Below are 8,902 nucleotides of genomic sequence, written 5' to 3' on the forward strand. Positions count from 1 at the left end.
GAAGAAGTTAGGGCCACCTCGATCCTAGATCCGAAGAGCATACGTAGGCAGCCCATCTTGACTTCAAGGGAGGAAGGCATGCTCTGCATAGAATTTTGGGAATCTACTTTACTACTTTTGGACATGTATATGAAAACTTATGTCCAAATGTGCATGTACATCTGGGGAACTGTGAAAGCTGAATTTCTAAAATAAAAACTTACTTTTTAACGTATTGTTTGAAATTACATATTAATATACTCTCACAGTAAGTATTGGAAGAGAAGGAATTCAAGCAATTGCTTCCTTGTTGTACTGAATAACTGGCCATGTAGCTCTTGGCCTGCATTTATAAGATGCTGGGCTCGAACCCACTGTCGACAGCCCTGAAGTGCATGTTTCACATTTTCACAGCAAACAAATTTTGCGAATGTACCTTAATTAAGGCCACAATTGCTTCCTTCTCATTCCTAGCCATTTTTAGCTCATCATCGCCATATGACCTATCTGTGTCAGTGTGAAAGAGAAATGGTAGAAACCATCATATAAACAATATGCCGTAGGTTATATTCAATTAACTTTCATTAATATGGCTTAAATTTATGATTATAACTGGCCACTGTTCTTTGACTGATAATTACATTCAAACTATTCACGTTTTTGTCTCTTTGATGAATCAAGGAAACTAAATTTTATGTACATAGTCAATGAATATTTACATTCTCATAAGTTCCATAAATTTATACTTTAGGAATATTTGTTGCTTCAGTTAAACTATTGTAGTTAGGATACATCTAAATTGGCTTAGAATTATTGTAGAATTATTGTATTATTTATTAGTAAATATCATTCTTGCTTTATTATTACTTAATCTTTTCATTCTATTGTTCCTGTTAACCTGTTGCAATTTGGATAATGTAAGTCCGGTTTAGAATTGAAGTGTAGCTATGTAATTAGATTTTAAGTTGGTCGTTTTGGAAAGGCCAGAAATCTCATGACATCAAAGATGTCTTTGAACTTATCTGCCAGGTTACATCCAGCAGGAATGGTGTTGATTTCAGTGTGTGCGCAAGCATGCTGAGTTGCTGTGGTTCAGTGCTATTCCGACAGCCTTATGTGAATTACATTCGACGTTGCATCCTCTCGAACTTGTGTTTTCTATGTCACAATCTGGCTGTGACGACCTGGATAAGGAAGAGCATTGGCAGGAACTATGAGGTCATGTTGCAGCGTATCCTGAAGATGAGTTTCCACTTCACTGTGATGACCTTAATGCGCATGATGGTCACTAAGAATTTCTATAGCTGCCATGGTGGTAATACTTTCGGTACCTGATGTGATGATGGAGCTCATATTTGAGGTTTCACTTGTGGTGACTGCAGCAAGCAAATTGACCTTATCGTTGTTCAGCACCGTGATCTACGACGAAGAAAGAATGTAAATGTCATATCATCTGACTGTATTCCACCTCTGCGTAAGGTAGGCATAGCGGATTTAAGGACCTCTATGCCCATGAGAACATCAAGTGGTGGAAGCTTAAAGACTAGAAGGAGACCCTAGCAATAACATAAATTTTCCTCTTGTTGATCTGAATGCATTTGACAACATGTAGACACATTCTACAGATCTTTCACTGCAACCGTCACAGTAAACTTGGGTACGATATAACCTAGTTCCTCTTGTATTGAATATCTAACGTTCCTATTTATGATTGCAGTCCAAGAAGAGTTGTAGGATAAGACGAAGGCATACTGTATATAAATCTCAATCGAGACGCACTCACTGTAATGACCTGTGTACAAGGTGTATCAGAACTATACTGACAGAGAAATCAGGGATGCTGTTTGTGGAATGTTGAGAATGATGGTGCAGTCAGATTCTCAGGGAAATGTTTCCTTTTGAGGAAATTAAAGTGACCTTGTTACTTCCGGTCATGCAGTTCAGATTGAGATTTCTTAGCCACAGGTTCCTCAGAGACAATTCTTTCCCTATATATAAATTGGCTTTCACAAGAGACTCCACAGAACACAGGGAAAGAATTGTCTTTGAGGAACCTGTGGCTAAGAAATCTGTCGCTCAATTGAGATGTTGATTAGAGTATGTATGAAACAGCTATACCAGATGAATGAATACTTAGTGTAGTAGCACTCTGTGTATAGAGAAAATGTGCTAAACTGAAAGCTAGTAATTACACAATAGTCGTCTTGACTTGTGTTGCATGCAAGCTCTTGGAATGCATTCTTTCTGATTATGTTATACACATTTAAGAAATTACCAACTGGCTCGATAGAAGGTAGTTCAGGTTTGGGAAATATTATTCCACTGAAGCTCATCTTGTGGATTCCAACACGATATATTAGATTCAGGAAGTCTAATGTATCACGATTGACATATCTAAGGATTTTCTTAGGGTAGATCTCGGGAAACTACTGACAAAAAGTTAGTGCGTTTGGGATAGATAAAACAATGGCTAAATGGGTGACTATAAAGATATGGCCAAATTATTAAACATTAAAAATTTGAGAATTGAACACATGAGATGTTACCAATTTTTCACTTCATGACATTAGTACTTGGTATGCATCCCCTTAGCTTTCATGAGCGACTTGATTAGACTGGGCATACCCTCAAACAGTATTTTACACTGACCCTTTAAATCGTCATCATGACACCACATCTGACCGAGCTTCTCAATCAAGCCAATTTTTGTCGTTATTTTTCCTTGCACTTTTCTTTGCTATCGGCTAAGGATAATCTATGGGGTTCATGCCTGGACTGTTTCTAGGCTTTGTGGAAAGCAGGCCCATCTTGCATAAAAAAAATTCACTTTGGCCAAACTACTCTTGCACCTGAGCTACCAAACGGGTTCTTAATACTGTACTGTTCACATCTGATAGTTCCTTCTACAATATATAATCGTCCACGGCCATACCAAGAAAACACACTCCAGACCATCACTGAAGTTGGATGCCTCACTCAATCTGGATGGAATGCTTCTCCTTATCTTCTGACATATTGACTTGTCTCTTCTTCGACAGGAAATACCAATTTGTCACTAAAGCAAACCTGAAATAAATAAAACAAATAAGCCCAGCATTAAATGCAATAAGCTTTAAGGTTTAAAAGAAGAATTTCATACATTTACTGTGCTGTACGGTTACATCACTTAGATTGGGTTATAATGGAATAATGAATGATAATTTAGGAATTACAGTAATTGTCATGGACTTGCCTGTTTCCATTCATCAGATGACCAATTCTGGAGAGTCTTAGCACACTTATACCTCTTTGCAGCCATAGCAGGGGTAAACTTCGCTTAGCCGTGAGGTCATCTTGCTTTCATTCCAGCATTAAACAGCTCTCGCCTCAGAGTCCTGGCTAATACAAATGACCCATACTCTTCTAATTTCTTACGTAAATCCAAACTAGTAACCTTGCGGTTGTTTACTGACAAATTAATCGGTTTTGCTTCCTCCTTGGGTTGGTTTCTTCTTTTGCCCACAGTTTCCAACATGTTGTTGACATTTTGTCTTGGGCCGATGACCTTCGATGTTAGGCCTCTTAAAACAACAATCATCATCATCATCACACTTTGTCTTCCCGTTATCTTCACATTTTAAAATTCTACTTACAGATTGCTGTGGTATTTGCAATCTAGAATCTATTTCTTGTTGTGAATGACGTTTCTCAAGAAGTAGCTCTCTGTCAGTGCCTTTCTTGGCGAAAGGTCTCTTCGTCTCCCCATAACCTCAAAATATGAGAGTTCTCTAGAACCTCTCTTCAGAAATATCAATTGAACTCCTGAAGAGTATCAATAATACATGTAATTTACAGAATGCACAGTCTTAACAATAGGTCACATTATTTCTTGCAGGTGATTTCTAACAAAAGAGTTGTGTTACAGAGATGTTGCAAAGTTTCAGCTGGGGAGACTTGGAGAAAGGAGACAAGTTGTTTGATTAAGCAGTATATTCTGAGATGTCATTGGAGAGATGTCTTGGAATGACATTAGTTGATGAATACATTTAAATCAAGTTCTTTAAGTTTAGGAAAGGTCGCAACATGAAGATAAGTTTGAATTCAAGGGGACAAATTTTGGCAAATGTTCACTTATAGGAAGATGATTTAGTGATTGAAATAATTTGTTTCATATATTTCCAGAATCTTTTTCTATTTAAACAACCAACAGCCCTAATTGCTGTGGTATGATTGATTCATTGATTGATTCATTCATTGATTGGGACATTAACTGATTTATGCTTTTGGTCTTAATGTGATGTACAGAGGGGGATGATGGTTATTTCTATGCTTCTGATATAAGCATTGTCCACTTGTTGGGAAAGTGGTGGGAGTACTGTGGGATTATGTGATATTACAGTGAAGTGTTTTTGGAAAGAAAGTATATAGGAACATGGAAATGAACAAAGAGGTGACAAGTCCAGTCATATGTAGGAAGATGGGAACAGGGGAATATGAATATAGGAGGATGAAGAAAATGGCTAGTCATTGTGGAATTATAGAAACAGAAGCAAGGAATGGTATTGGGCAATGATTTGGAGATACTGCTTACTATTATTTATTTTCCTAAAATTGTACATGTTCACATACACGTATGTATACATATACTCTGCTGAATATTCACAAATATGTAGGTGATTTTAAATTTACAAATTTGCAATGTTCCTCCCTTTCTATGCTACTGTGTCTACTGCTGTCCAACAGTGTGTTCCTTTTCATGTTCTTATATCTCATCAATTGTTTGAAAAGCATTGGCAAAAGGGACTCAGGCTAAAACACAGCAGGTCATTGTGCACGTTAGGTTCCAAAAAGGGTAAAAAATAAAATAAATAAGTAAATGCAATGTAAATTTTAACCTAATAGAATTTGTATAGTATTATTGGAAGTAGTTGCAGAAGTGGTATGTGTGTTGACTATGTTTGTGAAACAGAAAATATTATGAGTAAGAGTTTGTAAATTCAATACATTTATGAAGGATGAGCTGTGTGATTAATAGAAAAAAATAACAAAAATTGTATAATACTGGTTTTAGGAAATTGTCTTCTTCTCTGTTCTTTTAAAATTTAGTGCTTGATAATAATGTATTTTTGGGTACCATTTGCCACCAAGGTAGACACCTCTCTTGCATTTAATGGGATTTTCATTTGATTGTTCCTTTCCATTATATATTTTTTAAATGGGAGATAAATTAATTATACTCTTCTTGTGCCACTATGAAATTTATTTTCTCAGCTGTTTCTATTTTAGGCCTATATATTTTTATATCCTTAATTCTTTATTCTACTTTTCTTATTTCTTACTGACAGCCTTCCGAAGATACTAAGGAGGAAATATTCATAGAGGAACAAACTGATGATCAGCTGTTGCCATACATCAAAGAAGAAACAAAGTACGTATACTACAAGTCCTATACAATATGGAATATGTTGTACCTATTCACTGTTGTGTTCAGTAGTGGTTGGTTTATCTCCAAAAGTAGCCATTTTCATCAGTTCAATCCTGTCTCTACAAGGTTACATTTAAACACTAATACCTGAATATTCTATTGGTTAAGATTATCTAAAATATTTAGGAACTTTAAGATCATTTTTAATGTTCCATCATGTACTCGTAGTTTTATTCAATATATGTCTACAAAAAGAATCTCTGGTAAACTAGATATTTTTGAAGTGTATTTGTTTACAATACCTTTAAGCAACCATGAAAAAGTGTTCTTTCTTTCACTTTCTCTGCATCATTTGTTCATCACATTCGTATCATCTGAAATGCTATATGAAACTATTGCTTCCAGATATTCTGAGTAATATTTTTATACGTTCATGCCAACAGTGAGACACAGAAAAAGCGATATTTGTAGATTAAAAATTAAATCTACAAATTCGAATTTGTTAAGTTTCATGTACATTGTAAACAATAAATATTTAAAACTAACATAATCAGTTTCATTAATCAATATAATGAAGGCTCAGTTCAATAATGTGATGAATCGAAGAATGTCATTTTGAAATTATTTTGTTAGATTCCTTTTTTCTGATGATTTCTGTTCTCTTATGTGTTAAGTCAGATTCTTCCATTTGTGGACGCCAAAGCAGATAATGTGTTGTAGAAATGAAACTTTGAGGTCAGTTATGCTACATCTTCGGTATCATAGTTTTCAAATAAAACTTGTGCATTGTTGTAAGCATAAAAAAATTGTGCTATTGAATTTATGTTCATTCCAGTGATGTGGTCACACTTTCTATTTCATTTTAGTGTTCATTGTCAGTCAGGTGCTTCTACTGTGTTGATTGCAAACATACTTACACAATTAGTATTAACTAATAAAATGGAAAGGTACAAGTAGAGTTTTAAATTTGTGCAGGTTGCGTAAAAAAATTCAGAATTCTTCAAGTAAGCGAATTTATTATCTCATAAAAGTAGATAAATAGGCGGTACATTATTGCTTCACGTCTGTAGGTTTACCCTCAAAGTGCCCTACACGTGATCCCCGGGTGGTGCTAAGAAAGCAATAACTGTGGCTGGTGGACCTACCTTTTTAAAGATCCTCCAGCAATGGCAGAAGTATTTCATGGAAATGGCTCTTCTCAGAGCTACCAGACAAGAAACATCGGACCTTTCATCCATGTTTTCCAGCTTAACGTAAAAAGCATCAGCAGAGCAAAATGTGACTACCTGTCCAAAGTTATCCTGAATAATAATATAGATGTTGTGGTTATACATGAAATCCATAGAGCCAATGAAGAAGAGTTTCGGAAAAGGGGCCTCATTAATGGTTTCACAGCTCTTGGTGCAACATTTCACAGTGCACATGGTATAGCTACTTATGTTCGTAATAATATCCAAGATGCCTCACTGCTCTTTCAAAACGAAGACGAAGACATCCATTGTGTTGCTGTGCGTGTGGCACATGTTACTATTTTTAACATTTATAAACCCCCAAACGCACAGTGGTCAGGCACCATACTCCCGACTGCTCAACACCCTGCAGTTTATATAGGCGACTTCAACAGCCATCACGAACTATGGAAGTACTCGGATGACAATGAATGTGGAAAGAAACTCATAGAATAGACAGAAATGAACAATCTCCATCTGATTTTTGACCCAAAAGATCTTGGTACTTTCCAGTCAGCTGCATGAAATAGGGATTTCAATCCTGACTTGTGATTTGTTAGCTGCAATGAGGGAGGACAGCCCTTACATACCAGTCGCCAAGTGTTCAGACATTTTCCCCACAGGCAACATGGCCCAATTATAGTGGACATTGGCATCAAAATTCCTGTTGTACGGTCAATACCACATGCTCGGAGGAACTTCAGAAAAGCAAATTCGTCAACATTCACCACTGAACTGGATAAATGTGTTCGGTGGATTGCTCCCATGCACAATTACAAGCGATTCGTAGATGCAGTTATGATGGCGGCTAAGAAGAATATGCCATAGAAAAGAATACATCCCTGGTTGGAATGTAGAGACTGATGCACTCTATAACGAATATCTGCATACTGGTGATGAAGACATAGCTGATGAACTTCTTTCCAGCATGGATACTACCCAGAGAGAACGGTGGATTGAGACAGTGGAGAATATCGGCCTAACTCAATCCAGTAGAAGATCTTCGGGGCACCGCAGAAAACTTGGAGGAAGGACACCTTTGGTGAAGCAACAGCCTGGAGTTACTCCGGATGAAGTAGCATCTCACATCGTCACAACTTCCCAAACTCCATCAGATAAGAAACATACCAAATACAAACGGCACCAGCTCCAAACTCTGGAATCAAGAACACCACGCACATCAAGGTATTCACAAGTGCTTACAGTGCAAGACATCAATGCTGCTCTCAAAGATGTTAAACCAAGTACAGCTCCAGATTTTGACGACATTCATCCAGAATTTCGCATTCATTTAGGGAAGAATGCAAGAAGTTGGCTGTTAACGTTTTTTACCCACCTTCTACAGAACAGACAACTCCCGGCAGAATTCAAAGGAACGAAAGTGATTTCCATCTTGAAACCAGGTAAGCCTGCCAATGACCCAAGCAGTTAAAGATCAGTTGCCCTTCTTTTTGAGAGGCTATTCCACAACAGAATCAGCACAACTATTTTTCAGCGTATTACAGTTGATCAAGCTGGATTCAGGCCAAATCGCAGCTGCTGCGAACAAGTGCTTTCACTGACATTCCACATGGAAGCAGGTTTCCAGAAACAACTCAAGACCTCAGCTGTATTCATTGATCTTACAGCAGCATTTGACGCAGTCTGGAGGGAAGGATTAATTTACAAGCTTCTCCGAATTGCACCACGTAGGACCATCGTGCAGGTTATAAGCAATATGCTCGATGACAGAAGATTTCGAGTGTGTATGGGAAATAGTATGAGTAGAGAAAGGAAGCTCAAAAATGGATTACCTCAAGGATCGGTACTGTCTCCCCTACTGTTCAATTTGTATATCTCCGATCTCCCAGAAACATCATCGCAAACATTCTGTTATGCTGATATCATAACCCTAGCCACTCAAAATCGATACCTTAGTGTGACAGAAGAAGTGATACAAAGAGACCTGATTTCACTTGAAACGTACTTCAAGAAATGGCAACTGTGTCCTAACTCTAACAAAACAGAAGTGTCATGTTTTCACCTGAATAATCGCCAAGCTGGCATTAAACTTCACATACGTTTTTGTCACCAAGAACTAAGGCATAGCAGCTATCCCAAATATTTGTGGATTACACTTGATCGCACACTATCTTACAAACAACATCTTATGAATCTGTCAAAAAAGCTCAAAACACGTAATATTATCCTTCAGAAATTGTATGGCTCAAGTTGGGGTTCATCAGCAAACACTTTATGATCTGCTTTGGGACTGGTATTCTCATGTGGTGAGTACTGTGCACCAGTTTGG

Source organism: Anabrus simplex, chromosome X, assembly GCF_040414725.1.
Source record: "Anabrus simplex isolate iqAnaSimp1 chromosome X, ASM4041472v1, whole genome shotgun sequence".
Classification (NCBI taxonomy): domain Eukaryota; kingdom Metazoa; phylum Arthropoda; class Insecta; order Orthoptera; family Tettigoniidae; genus Anabrus; species Anabrus simplex.